Here is a 14,931-nt window from a genome sequence, read left to right on the forward strand (position 1 = left end):
TCTTTAACCTAGAGCTTCCTCTACCTATGCTCCAGGGCCATGCCAAGGGACAATGGTGGCAGCCACATCCCGTCCCCACTTCAGAAGGGACATTGAAGCACAAATCAGTAACTCAACCATACAAATGTCCCTGACACAGAAGTCTTGGGTCATGCAATCAGGACAGGGAAGACAAGGCAGACAAAGCCTGCAGGTGCAGCAAAAAGCAGCTTCCCACATGGCCTCTGTGTGAGGTAGATCAGTGTTCCTGCTGCGCTGTGCTAGCTGTTAGTTTCTGTCTCCAGGGCTAGTAGACAGGTATGAGCACCGGCAGTGGGGTAGGCACAGGGACTCCTACAGACTGGCTTCACATGCTACCTTTCTTTTTCCAGCCCTGACTTCAACTATTTTTTAATTTTTTAAGTTGTTATATTGAGCTATATATTTTTCTTTGCTCCTCTCCCCTCTACTCCCCTCCCCTCCTATCCTCTCCCATGATCCCCATGCTCCCAATTTACTCAGGAGATCTTGTCTTTTTCCACTTCCCATGTAGATTAGATCATGCATGTCTCTCATAGGGTTCTCTCTGTTGTCTGGGTTCTCTGCAATTGTGAATTGTACGCTGGTTTTTCTTTGTTTTATGTCTAAGAGCCACTTATGAGTGGGTACAGATGATATTTGTCTTTCTGATTCTGGGTTACCTCACTCAAATAGATATCCATTTGCCTGTAAATTTCAATATGTCATTTTTCTTACTGCTGTGTAGTACTCCATTGTGTAAACATAACATTTTCTTTATCCATTCTTCAGTCAAGGGAGCATCTAGGTTGTTTCCAGGTTCTGGCTATAACAAATAATGCTGCTATCACATACTTCCTGAATGAGCCCTGGGACCCCTGGGGATAGAGAACAGCCATTTCTGGGAACCAAGCAAAACATTAAGGCACTGGGCATGTTACATGTCCAATGTCACATGCCATTACATGGGAGCTGGCATTTTTGGGGCCTATATCTGGTCCATATGGGTCCAACTTTGAGTAGACAAGGGGGGGAAGGGTGGAGGAGTGTAGTTGGGAGAGGCTGCTCGTTCATTTCCAACCACCCTGACTTGAAATAATCCACAGAAACTATATTATTTAAATCACTACTTGGTCAATCACTTAAGCATATGCTAGCTAGCTCTTGTATCTTTGGTTAACCCATTTCTATTAATCTGTGTATTGCCACGGGGCTGTGGCTTACTGGCAAGGTTCCAGCAGGGCTACATGGCTTCTCCCTGACTCCGCCCAGGATCCAGTTTAGTTCCCCCCACCCCAGCTCTATTCTGCCCTATCACAGGCCAAAGCAGTTTCTTTATTCGTTAACCATTAAAAGCAACACATATACAGAAGGATATCCCATACCAGAGGAGAGGTGGCTCAGGGGAATCAAGCTACCACAGATGTTAAACACAAAGCCAAGAATGTGGTGTTTCCCACTAAAAACTCAAAAGCATAAAAGTGCTTCCAAAGAGCCAGGGAGATGACTCCATTGGTAAAGTGCCTCCTGTGCAGGCAGGGGCCCAAGTTCAGATTCTTTACCACCAATGTCAAAACCAGACGCAGCCCAGCCTCTGTAATCTCTGCTGGGGAGGCAGAAAGAGGCTGGTCCCTGAAATTCATTATCAGCCTGCTTAGCCACATAGGAAAGCTGCAGGGTTAGCGGCAGGCCGTCTCAGAAAGTAAGGTGGTTAATGATAAAGGAAGATAACCTGCTCTGGCCTTCATACACATGTGCGCGCACACAAACATACATGCATGTGAACCTGCACGTACATACGCATATAAACATGTGCAAACACACACAAATATATCTGGCTTCACCCCTTGCATTTCCTCCATTTATTTTCGTCAGATGGGAGTTCTTCAATATTGTAGTCAACAATAATTTATCTTTTTTTCTTTCAGGAGCTTATGCAAAAATCTTTAAACTTTGCAAACTAAAAAGAATTAAGAGGAGGATCTGACTCCGAGTTAGAGATGCTCTGAAACCCCAGCAGAATACTTTTCTTTTGTGACCGCCTCCTGATGTTTACAGAAACTAGAGTTCAATGAAGTTGGTGACTTTCAGGCGACCCCTGAGTGGTCCTGTCAGGACACTGACTCACAGACCAGTCCCCTGGCACGCCCACAGTGCTGACACTGAGATTAGGGCGGAGGAGACCTGCATGGGAAAAGGCTTTTCTCCTGATTTCTGGGCAAATCAACATGGAGTGCCTGTAGCCGGTGGGGAGTGGGCCTGGCTTTCCACACTAGCACAGGCTTGGAGCGACAAGCTGAGTATGTTATACTTGGGGATGTGTCCACCTGTACATGCCAACTCTTTCTCAATATCTAAGCTCTTTGCAAGGTCCCTGGGCAGTTATGTTATCTCTCCGATAAACGGATTTTCATTGTTCTGAAATGTCACCCCCATCCCCTGTGGCCTCTCCACGCTTGTATTAATAGCACCTCCCCAGCCTTCCAGGACTACTCCAGCCCTGGCTTCCTCTGTAGTCTATCTGTCTTTATACTTTGTGTCTCTCCTGGTTGGGGAGATAGCTCAGTGCTAGAGATCCTATGAAGGACGCTCAAGGCTCTGGTTTACCCCCACCACACACACATAAATAAATTAACCCAATATGTCTCCTGTGACTCGACTACCATTGGCTCCTGCACCTTTATCCCCCTCCTCCTGGGAGGCTCAGGTACCCCACTAGCTGGAGCTAACAACAGCTCAGCTGCTGGCACTTGTTCCTGTTCTTCCTTCCCTGCCTTCTCTGGAGTTGATCTTTAGGATCATATTGCATTTAACCTTTAGTTGTCTGCTTTCCAATCGGCTTTTGAGCTATTTCCTAATACATTTTTCACTGTTAACAATGCAACACCACCAACTAGGAAAGTAGTCCAGAAGCGGGGTTTATTTTGGCTCAGGAGTCTGGGCCAAGGCTGAGACACCAATCTGATGAGAGCCTTCATGCAGAGAGATTCCAGAGGCTGGCAGAGCATCTAGGAAAGAAGCAGGGAAGCCTCTAGGCACAGGGGCTGTGCCTGTGCTAGCAGATTGCCCTGAGGTAACCCACTACCCATCCATTAATGACACAGGTGAATGGGTCCCAATGTGCACTCAGAGGCCCCATCACCTCTTAAAGGGCCACCCTGTGACAATAAGGCCAATGAATCTTTAATATGTGTTTCAGCGGTGATAAACCAGATCCATACTAAAGATTTATATCTTTTCATAGTTTTTTTTTTTTTTTTTGAGACAGGGTTTCTCTGTAGCCTTGGAGCCTGTCCTGGAACTAGCTCTTGTAGACCAGGCTGGCCGCCTGCCTCTGCCTCCCAAGACCTGGGAATAAAGGTGTGCGCCACCACTGCCCGGCTTCTTTTCAGTTTTTAAAAAACGTTTTTCTAGTGTTAAAGTAAAATGTGTGATTTAAGATTTTTCATGTGGTTAAAGCATCTGTTAAGTGTGCACTTGAGTGTCACGGAAGGCAGTCATCGTGGTGCACACATGTCACTATGTAGTCCCCACCACCACATCCCAAGACTTGGCAAACACTGAAAACAAAATCTCCATAGCCATTCTCAGCCCCTTCCCTTCTGTTAGCGTCTGCTTCCGTGACCGCACCACCTATTCAGTTACCATGGTATTGCTTTGCCTAAGCTGGAACTTTGCAGCTACAATAGAAAATCCACTTAGCCTTGCTGACCTGTTCAGTGCCATAGGCTTCAACCCCACACGCTGCTATAGTTTTCCTACTGAAACAGTCACAGATGTTCTAAAGAGACAGGCGGCAATGTAAGCTCTTGCTCCTAACCATCTCAGGCCCTCCTGCAGTACTTTGCTCCTGATGCCCTGGAGGCTGTGGCCCATCTGGCAACTCTCACAACAGCTATGACAGTCCCCATGGGGGAAACCAGAAGGTGTCAGCACCCCCACAGCGCACCCGTGAAGCCCATCCCTGAAAGCAATGTGTTTCTGAAACGAGCTTTGAAATCCATGTGCAATTGGATGGAGTATCAGAAACAGAATAGTGTTTATGGGGTCAGGGATCATCTCACCCTCTTGCAGCCAAAAATCTCTACCCTTTCTGTGATGCGTATGTTCAGTTTGTGGTTTCATGTTTATATATGTATGTATTCGCGGAGGTGTACAGGTATGCACGCAGGTGTGGAAGCCAGAGGCCAACTTCGAGCATCTTTCTCACTCACTCTCCACATTATTTTGTTGAGATAGGACCCCTCGCTGAGTTCACTGTTCAAGCTGAGCTTTCTGGCCAGTAGGCATCAGGGGTCCTGATTTCACCTCCAGACACACCTCACCATGCCTGACTTTTTACATGGGTACCTGGAATCTACACTCAGGTCCTCATGCTTGCAAAGCAAACACTCTACCAACTGAGCCATCGCCATAGCCCCCCAAATTCTGTTCTTAAAACCATGGTACTCGGGTCTTTAAATGGCCAGCAAGGAACTGAGAATATTGTTTGGATTCTAGAAGTTATGTCACAAATCAGCAGATGCCAACTGGCAAAGGAAAAGGTAGACCATCAGAGACAACAGAGTACTGAGCAAGCCCAGGAAAGTCATTCATGATGCAGTAAATGGGCCAGGCATGTTCTGCAGTACAGGGAACACTCCAGAAGCATGTATTCTGTGGATAGAGAAAGTACAAGCATCCCGGCAGAGCACACGGGGCTGCACATGACTTCCATGGACAGCCTCTTAGTTGAAACATGAATTCAGTTCACATCTCTGATGAAGACAGCTGCCTTCTGGGCTCTTTCTCCAAAGAAAGGAGGGCACTGAAGTCCGAGACTAGTCTAGCTGGTCTCCAGGGGTGGGCAGTCCTCTCTACCTCCATCCCATTTCTGATGAGTTTGTTAAATTAGGGGCATTAACCTGCTCCCTTTTCCCTGAAAAATTACCTCACCCCGACATGGGGTGATAGAGTTGAATACAGCACACACTTCTTTTTTTTTTTTTTTAAAGATTTATTTACTTATTATATACACAGTATTCAGCCTCTATGTATGACTGCAGGCCAGACGAGGGCACCAGATCTCATTACTGATGGTTGCAAGCCACCATGTGGTTTCTGGGAATTGAACTCAGGACCTCTGGAAGTGCAGTCAGTGCTCTTAACCTCTGAGCCATCTCTCCAGCCCCCAGCACGCACTTCTTACCTTCTCGCTTCCTCCTCCACTGCTCACTGATCTTGCAAGACTTTCTTGGTTGAGAAAGTCTCTCTGAAGATGATCTTTGCTCTCAGAACTGTCTCCTTCTTACAACTTAGAAACGTCTCCTTCTGCTGGTTCCAAAATCTCAGGCTTCATTTAACTTACAGAGCTCTGGCCAGTGTTGTCTCCCTTTAAGAGACCTTGGACTCTCCCGGCATGTGTGAGCAGCTCTGCTTTCTTGAACTCCGTTCCTTTGGGGGAGGAAGGAAGGGTTCCTCTGCCTTACAAAAGTACCTGCTACAAAGTGAACAAGTCATTTACAAGAGATCACTGTGACTCCACTTCCTTGTTTTGGTTGACTGGGGGTCTCATGCAGTCCAAGCTGGCCAGGGTGCCAGACAGCTGCTAAGGATGATCTTAAACTCCTGATCCACCTGCCTCCATCTCCCAAATTCTGAGATCACAGGCATGCACCCCACATGCAACTGTGTAACTGAGTGCTCTTCTTGAGGGCAGTAATGAGCCGTGTGTGTGTGTGTGTGTGTGTATACACATACATATGTATATATCAGTTGGGCTTTTGGTATCTTAAAAAAGGTTTAAGAAGGGGCTAGAGAGATGGCTCGGAGGCTTGGTGGTGAAGAGCACTGGCCATTCGTGCAGACGTCCTGGGTTTGATTCCCACCACCCACATGGTGGCTCACAACCATATATAACTCCACTTCCAGCAGATCCAATACCTCTGGCCTTGTCTTCCCTAGGCACCAGGCACATACATACCTGCGGGGAAAACATTCATAAAAATAAAAATTAAATTCATATTTTTTTAAATAAAAAGGTAAAGGAGTATGAGATTTTTCTGTTTTGTTTTTATTTTGCCTTTCTTGTGGTGGTAGAGATAGAAGCCAGGACCTCTTACATGCTAGGTAAATTGTGGAGCCACAGCCCAACCAGACACTTGTCTTTTTATTGTTTCTATTATGTGTATGAGTGTTTTGCCTGTGTATATGTCAGTGTGCCACATTTATGCCTATTGACCTTGGAATCAGAGAGGGTGTTGGAGCCCCTGGGGCTGAACTAGAGATGGTTGTAAGCCACCATGTGGGTGCTGAGAGCCAAACTCAGGTCCTCTAGAAGAACAGCCAGTGCTCTTAACCACTGAGCCATCTCCCCAGCCCCCAAAACTTGGCATCTTTAATAAACGCCTCTAGCCAAACAGAAGGTAAAGCCTCTCAGAGGTCACAGCACAGACAAACCCCTGGGAGCTACTAAAATCATGGGTTTGAAGAGCTCTTGGTAGTTCTGAGCTTTGGCAGCCTTGGAACCTCCAGGGACACTGACCAGCAGGCCCAGGACAGCAGCTGGGGACAGGCATCCATGTTCTGCACACCGAAGCACTCCTCTGTCCCCTGTTGGGAACACAAGTATTTTTCTAGTGTTTGGTTGTTAAATCCTCAGCACTGGACTCTGTGGAGCCAGGCAACATTTCAGAGCTGTCCGTTACACACTTGTTGCTATCTCAATACATATCGCTGATAATAAGTCGTGTCCATACAAAATGACTTCTCCTTGATGTTGTAACTAACAGTTCACTGCTGAGCAGGGCAACCCTGATCTTCACCCAGGAGACAGCTACTGTTTCCTTGGGGGCAAAGCCAGTGCCAATGAGAACAGATGCCAAGTGACGCTGCGAGAAAGGACGTCAGCAAACCCCACGCACAGAAATGGATGTTTGACAGGGGAATATTCACCTTGGGCTTTCCTAAGCCAGGAGCCTGGATTTGGATCAGTCTAGATCCTGCATCAGAGTCACCAGCAGAGGGCTGTTAAAATGCAGACTGCAGGGCTGCCTTAGCCCCAGGATTCAGGTATGGAGCTTGGCAGGGGTTTACTGGATGGATACCCCACTCAGAAGCCCACAAACCTAGACTCTAGTTTGGAAGAGACTGCCTTTTGGGGGTCTTTACAAATCATCTAATCCTGGGGTGGATCCAGTGCAAGACGGCTTCATGGTGTAGTCAACACAGTCCTGGTTCCTGGTTGCTCCCCACAAAGTACTTCAGAGAGAAGTGGTGATGCTTAATATCTTCCACTTGACAGAACTTAGAATCACCCAAGAGAAATTTCCAGGCATGTCTGTGAGGGAGTTTCTAGATGGGGTTCCCTGAGGTAAGAAGAGCCACCCTAGGCCGGGCGGTGGTGGTGGCACACGCCTTTAATCCCAGCACTCGGGAGGCAGAGGCAGGCGGATCTCTGTGAGTTCGAGACCAGCCTGGTCTACAAGAGCTAGTTCCAGGACAGGCACCAAAGCTACAGAGAAACCCTGTCTCAAAAAAAAAAAAAAAAAAAAAAAAAAAAAAAAAAAAAAAAAAAAAAAAGAGGAGCCACCTTAAATGTGGGCAATCCTGTGCCTGGGGTCCTTGGGGTCCTGGACTGAACAAAAGGGAAAAGTATGCTGAGCTCTAGTGTTCTGCTTCCTGACTATGGGTGACCCCCCCCCCACAGGCTGCCATGCCTCCCCTCCTAGGCTGGACTGCACCCTCCAACTGTGAAGCAAAGCAAGCCCTCCTTCCCATAATCTGCTTTTGTTGGGTGTTTTGCCACAGCAACAAGACACAGAATAGCACCTTTGACATCAGGCTTCTCTTTCTTCCATTAAAAGCGCAGGTAACTGAGAAGAAAAGCAAGATCTGTCTCCTCTCCTCAGAGGTCCTTCCAGTCTGTCCCATGCAGTTTCAGTGTGTCTTCTCTGGAACGCTTTATTTGTCTACAGTGGTGAGCTGGGAAGACTCAGCCAATCAGGGAGCACTTCATCCCTCAACACCCCGAAGCAAAGGGCTGCCAGCAGATGAGTGGCAGTGAGCTTGGGCTAAAGGGTTCATTGTTCCACGTGTAACTAATTTTTCCAGCCTTGCTGGGTGTCGCCCAGGTGAGCAGACAACTGGCCAGCCCCCAGGTTCCCTGAGCCTATCCACTTTCAATTCGTGGTGGGTGGGTTCTGTGCGCCTTGTGCTGCCACGTGGCAGCCACGCCCCCAGACTACTAATGGGCCTCGCCTCTGCCCTCTGGTCAGAGAATAATGAAGGCCTTGAGTAAGGTGCAGGGAGGCCAGCCTCTTTTCAGACTCTTTGCACTAGAAACATTACACCCACTTCCTTATCTAAGCAGGAAATCAGCCCAAATTATAACTCCCAAGATTCTATTTACTGCAAAACCGAAATTCATCACATAAATTAAATTGTTATTCAGCAAAATTTAAGACATAGCAAGCCGGGCGGTGGTGGCGCACGCCTTTAATCCCAGCACTTGGGAGGCAGAGGCAGGCGGATCTCTGTGAGTTCGAGACCAGCCTGGTCTACAGAGCTAGTTCCAGGACAGGTTCCAAAGCCACAGAGAAAACCCTGTCTCGAAAAACCAAAAAAAAAAAAAAAAAAAAAAAAAAAAAAAAAGACATAGCAAAAGCAAAGTAAATGTGACATTAATGAAGTGTTCTGACCTTGTTTATTGGCAGCACTGGCGTGTTTGAAAACTGCTACTAGATACTGAAAACTGCAAAAAGGTTGAAGCACAGCATAAGTGGTTTCATTGTTTCTGATGCTAGGGATGGACCAGGGCCCCCATGTGCTAAGCAAGCCACGCCCTCCTGCTGAGCTACCCCCCCCCAGCCCTAGCTTCCATGGTTTTCCATCAGTTCTTGCTAGAAATACAAATTAGATGGGGCGGGAGGAATGGCTCTATGGTTAAGAATATTCATTGGTCTTGCAGAGGAGCCAGCATCAACACGGTGGCTCACAACCATCCCCAAGCCCAGCTCCAGGGGGGTCTGATGCCATCTTCTGGCCTCCAAGGACACCAGGCATGCATGCAGTACAAATTATATATATATATATATGTGGGCAAAACCCTCATACAGATGAAATAAAATAAATATAAAAACATTTGAAATAAATTAGAGAACGCAGGAAATCACTGTGAATGAAAAGCAGAATAAGAACCACCTGTCTCCCAGCAGCTAGGGAAGATGGTGGCAAAGACTAGTAATTAGTTATGCCTTGTCCACATGTGGGGCTCTGATTGAGAGATAGAGACTGATAAGGAGTAAAGGGTTTCCCCACACTCCACTGACTGTGTAATTAAGAGTCTTTATCTGAAATCAGTGCTGAAATCAGACTAAAGAAAAAATAGCAGATCCACACAAAACCTCACTAGTACAGGGTATCTCAGCTATGTTTATGACGCTAGATTGTATGAGAGAGTCAATGAATGTCCAAGGAAGAAAGACTGGGAACTCTGTGGCACACACAACCCACAGGGCCAGTTAAATGTTCTGGAAGGATATCTGTATTATTATTATTTTCCTGGGGAGTTCAAAGTACCAAAGTCACCACACCTGTAATCCCAGCATTCCAGAGGCTAAGGCAGGAGGATTGATAGAAGTTTGATACTAGTCTGAACTAGCCAAAGTCTGACCTTATTTTGGATACGAATTTGCATGAATAATGAGGCATGCAGAAAAACACAGCAGAAATGCTACTCAGTGGAATAGTTACAAAGATGCCGACCATAATCATGCCCTCAATTTAGGACCAGAGGCGATGTTCATGTGCTTGTCTCGATTCCTCCATTTTCTGACTACCTACAATGATATGATTCTTTTTTTTTTAAACAATACAAATGTTTTATTTAATAGTCTCAGGTCATCATGGGCCAAGTGGTGGATACTCAGGACCCAGCAGGAAGGTCAGTCAGCGCAACCTCCGAGCCTCTCTTTCTGACTCCAATAGGGTGAGCACATCTCCCTCTCGAACGGGACCTTTGACGTTTCAGATGATGGAGCAGCTGGTGTCATCCATAAACTCCACATGCACCTGCGTGCACTGTCCCTGCGAACCGGTCCTGCCCAGCACTTCGGTTACCCTAGCGAGCTTGATGGGCTGCATGCGACTCGTGTCCATGATGGCGGTGATCAGGCGGAGGGGGCAATGATCTGATTCTTTTGCAGAACTAAAACCCAAAACTCCTGTAATGCAATCTCCTTCTCCCCTTCTTTCTCCTCCTTTTTGAGAAGGTGTCCCAGTCGCCCAGGCTGGCCTCCAGTTGGATTTGTAACTCTGCTCTCCTGACTCTCTTCTGCTTCCTCCTCCCCAGTGCTGAGATCAAAAGTGTATGACACTACACCTGGCTTAAGCCAATCTTTCCCCCCTCCCTTTAAAAATGTGTTCGTTAGCTGGGCATAGTGATATACACTTTTAATTCCAACACTCAGGAGGCAGAGGCAGGTGGATCTCTGTGAGTTTGAATACAGCCTGGTCTACATAGTGAGTTCCAGGACAGCTAATGCTATATAGTGAGACCTATCCCAAAAAGAAAAAAAAAAAGGAAAAAAATGTTTTTTTATTTTATGTAAATGATTTTCTACATGTATAAATGTGTACTATGTGCAAGTCTGGTACATGTGCAAGAAAAGAATTCAGATCCCCCTGGAACTGGAGTCACAGGTGTTTGTGAGCTGCCTGATGCAGGTGCTTGGGCCTGGACCATGGTCCTGGGCAAGGGCAGCAGGTGCCCTTAACTGATGAGCCAACTCTAGCTCCTCACTTGGGATTGTCAATCATGTGCTCTATGTTAGGGACAATGACACTGCCAGTGTGGCTTAAACTCTCATAATGGACAAATATGTTTTCTCTCTATAGAAGTTAGAAAATACAGTTTTATACCCAAAGCTGGAGTTGTTTTGCTTAAAACTCCCATGTCCTGGAGGTTACACCTGGTTATCCCTGTGATCTCCATCTTCTTTAAGCCAGATTGGCATGGACTAACTGGTGTCCCCCATAAGGGTATGTTGAAGTCCAATCCCATGTGTGATGATTCAGATCTGAAATGTCACACAAGCTCACAAGCTGAAGGCTTGGTCCCTGATGTACTGTGTACAAGAGCAGGGCTTCAGGAATGCAACTAGATCTGTGTGAATCACTTCATTGAAGGGCTTCACTTCATTGGGTGGTAGCACTTAGTTAAAGAGAATGGGTCCTTAGGGGCTGTATCTCATTCCCAGTCCCTTCTCTGCATCCCTTCCTGGATGCCATGAGGCCAGAGGCTTTACTCCCTACCACGCCACAGGCACAAAGCTATGGAGCTAGTTGAATGTGGACTGAAATCAACAGGCAAAGCAACCCTTTCCTGCTTGTGATTGTTAGCAGCTGTCGTCAACATGGTTGGCTTTGTAATCACTAGGAGACACACCTCTGGGCATGCCTGTGACAACATTGCCACAGAGATTTAAATGGAGAGGGAAGGTCTGTCCTAAGTCCCTAGAGATGGGCTGGGGAGTCCAAGCTGAATTAAAATGGGGAAAGGAGAAAGCCAGATGAGCACTGGCATTCACTGTGGATATGATGTGTCCTGGGTCCCTCTACTGCTGCTGTCCCTTCCCCAACATGACAGCCTGGATCCTCCTAAACTATGGACCAAAATTAGGTCTTCCTTCTTTAGGCAGCCTCTTGCCAGGTTTCTCTCTGGCATTTTGTCACAGTGGCTAAAACCTGACAAATATCCTGATATCTGCATGGTGACTTTATGAGAAGCTCGGGTCTTTGAAGATACAAGGAGTTGAAATGAGGTAGCTGGATACTTGATCCAATGTGAGTGTCTTTTTGAGAGGAGAAAGTTGAACAGAAAGGACACTATGTGTAAACACAAAGGAAGGCATGGCAACAGAAAAGCTGGCAATAGGTCAAATAAAGGCCAGGAGCAGTGGCTCTTCTAGAAACCCCAGAGGCAGGTGAGGCTCGAAGGACCCTCTCCCTGTGCCTCTGGGACACAGGGCCTTGCAGACCTATTGTGCCTATCAAGCCAAAGTCTTGGGTCTCAGACTGTCCTAATATGGTCAGGTGTCTCGCTGCCCTAGGTCCAAAACCCAGAAAGCTACAGCTGTTGTGGTAGCATACCACCCCTTCAGCTGTCCTGCACCCCTGCAGCTTCCTGAATCCTCAGAAGCCTGTTTCCAAAGTTTCAGAGCACCTGAACAAAAGGGGACAGGCTCACCCAAGCGTTAGATCTTTTTCTTGCTGGGAGGGGAACAAAAAGAGGTGCTTGTTTTGCTGGACCCTCCCAAGACATAAAATTCTCCTGGATCGTTTAAAGAAAGACTCTTTAGTGGAGAGGCTGCCTGGAAAACACAGCCAGAACTGAGGAAACCAGCAGATAGTGAAACAGACAGGCAGGCAGCTTAAGAAAGCATAGGGGGAAGAAACAAGGCTGGGCAAGCCTGGGCATCTTGAGGGCACCCTCAGAGCTGAGTGAGCAGGGAGCTCACACCCATCCTCTCCCTTTTCTGCCAGCACTTCCCTCTGGCCAAATGGCATTTGCTTCCTGTAGCGGGGTTCAGGGATATGGCCAGTTGGGGTAGACAAGAAGAGTGAAGGCAAGAGTATGGGAACATGACCAGCCTGGGTGAGGAGGGTTCTGTGGCCACTTAACTCAAGAGAAGTCAACAGGGCCAGCCACAGGTACTGGAGAGCAAGAACCAAAGAAAATGCTGGCCACGCGAGCCATTCAACTGTAAGCAGACGCTGGCCATCAGTGTACAGAAATGAAAGGCACGAGGGAGTGAATGCGGGAGGGTGCTGGGGTAAGGCCAGTGGATACCAGAAAGGAAGCTTTAAAAGAACAGGGTCCCAATGAAGGCCACCCTCCATTCCTTAGCCATGGTGTTCTGCTGAGGGTTGCTTAAGAGTTCTACTCATGGGGGCTGGAGAGATGGCTCAGTGGATAAGAGCACTGCCTACTCTTCCAAAGGTCCTGAGTTCAGTTCCCAGCAACCACATGGTGGCTCACAACCATCTGTAATGAGATCTGGCACCCTCTTCTGGCCTGCAGGCAGACACAATACTGTATACATAATAAATTAAAAAAAAAGAGTTCTACTCATATCCTTTTCACCTGAAAAACTTTACCCCAGTTCAGTCTGGTGACTTGAACAAGAATGGTCCCCATATGCTCATATTTGAGTACTTGGTCCCCAATTACTGGAATTGTTTGGGAAGGTTTAGGGGGTGTGGCCTTGTTAGAGGAGGTGTGTCACTGGGATGGGTTTTGAGGTTTCAAAAGTCCACACCATTTCCAGTTCTCTCTCTCTCTCTCTTTCTCTCTCTCTCTCTCTTTCTCTCTCTCTCTCTCTCTCTCTCTCTTTCTCTCTGTTTTTCGCTTGTGGATCAGATGTGAGCTCTCAGCTACTACACCAACACCGTGTCTGCCTCCATACTGCTATGTTCTGATGGTCCATGGGCTCATGACCTCTGAAACTGTAAGCCTCTGATAAACTATTTTTTTCTGTAAGTTATCTTTGTCATGATGTCTTCATAATAGAAAAGTAAGATGCCAAGGCAAATATTCTATAAAACAGGTATAGCAATCAAACATTTATTGATCACAGAGGCATTTCTTTTCAAACAATTCCTTGGTATACATCTAATTTATTATCTCTTAAAGACAGAAGCAAATTTGCATACTAATGAGATGGATATGCTTGTCTATGTTTACATAAGGAATTGCCTCATGGCCAAATATTTGGAGCACAGGATGGAGACTATCTCTGGTGGTTTTCAGAGGTGAGTGAGGCTTGTGTGTGTTTGTGTGTAGTGTGTATGTGTGTGCACACATACATATGTATGGGTGCATGTGATTCACCTATCCACAAATGTATCTGGAGGTCAGACATTAATGTCAGGCTTCTTCCTCAGCCACTTTCCATCTTACATAGTGAAACAGGGTCTCCCACTTAAACCCTGAGCAGAACAATTCCACTAACATAGCTTGCTCCGGGGATCCCTTGTCTCTGCCTCCTAGCATTAAAGTTATAAGTCCACCATGAGACCTGTCTGGCTCTTAGGGAGCATTGAGGTTTCAAACTTAGGTCCTTACTTTTACACAACAAGCACTTTACCCACTGAGCCATCTCCCCAATGATCAATGTTTTTATTTTCTAAAATTCAGTACTAAGAACTCTCCTTATAAATATATAGTTCAAAAATGTCTAGGGTCATTTCAGAAATTGTTAGAAATTCTGCCCTAACTTCACTCTGGTATTCACTGAACAATTATTTATAAATCCCCAATCAATTTACAAAGTAGTTTTAAAAATTAAACTGTTGCATGATTAATAAAAGCTCAATGACAGATATTGGGGTTCAAACTGAAGATCAGAAAAGGGAAGCCACCAGCCACTGGCTCTTACCACGACTTTAGTCTGAAAATGGTGATCCTGTTTCCAGGAAACCTGAGAATGAGACTGTGCCTAAGAACTGCCTCCTCCCGTTTTATAATCCTTTCTAGTTCTGGGATTAAGGGCGTGCACAACTACCTCCTGGTTTCTATGGCAAGCTAGTGTGGCCACTGCTGCCTGGTCTGTAAGGTTGCCCAGTATGGCTGTTTTACTTTTCTGATCCTCGGGCAAGTCTTATTTATTAAAATACAAATGAAATGCCACTACATCAAACAATTCGACCCAAATATGCATCACTTTGATACACACTGAGGGATGATTGTAAGAAAATCTTAAGTGTTGTTATAGTTCTAGAAGAGCAAAGAGTTTTGTATGTACAGAGAGAACACTGCAAGTCACAACATACTGGGATCTGAGTTGAGAATTTCAGGCACTGTTCTCTGGTGCTGTGTGGTGTGGAGGCATGCACAATGAATACACAGGTGTCTGCCCACCTTCCCACCATTACCCTAGTGGCCCACAGCCTCAA

The 14,931-nt window shown here is 46.4% G+C and overlaps 1 pseudogene; it reads right to left on the minus strand.

Annotated features, from left to right (window-relative positions):
• Positions 1–9,876: 9,876 nt before the first annotated feature.
• Positions 9,877–10,134, minus strand: LOC130889272 (40S ribosomal protein S28-like; annotated as a pseudogene).
• Between the last annotated feature and the right edge of the window lie 4,797 nt (positions 10,135–14,931).

The sequence above is a fragment of the Chionomys nivalis genome, chromosome 1, assembly GCF_950005125.1.
Source record: "Chionomys nivalis chromosome 1, mChiNiv1.1, whole genome shotgun sequence".
NCBI classification, from domain to species: Eukaryota; Metazoa; Chordata; class Mammalia; order Rodentia; family Cricetidae; genus Chionomys; species Chionomys nivalis.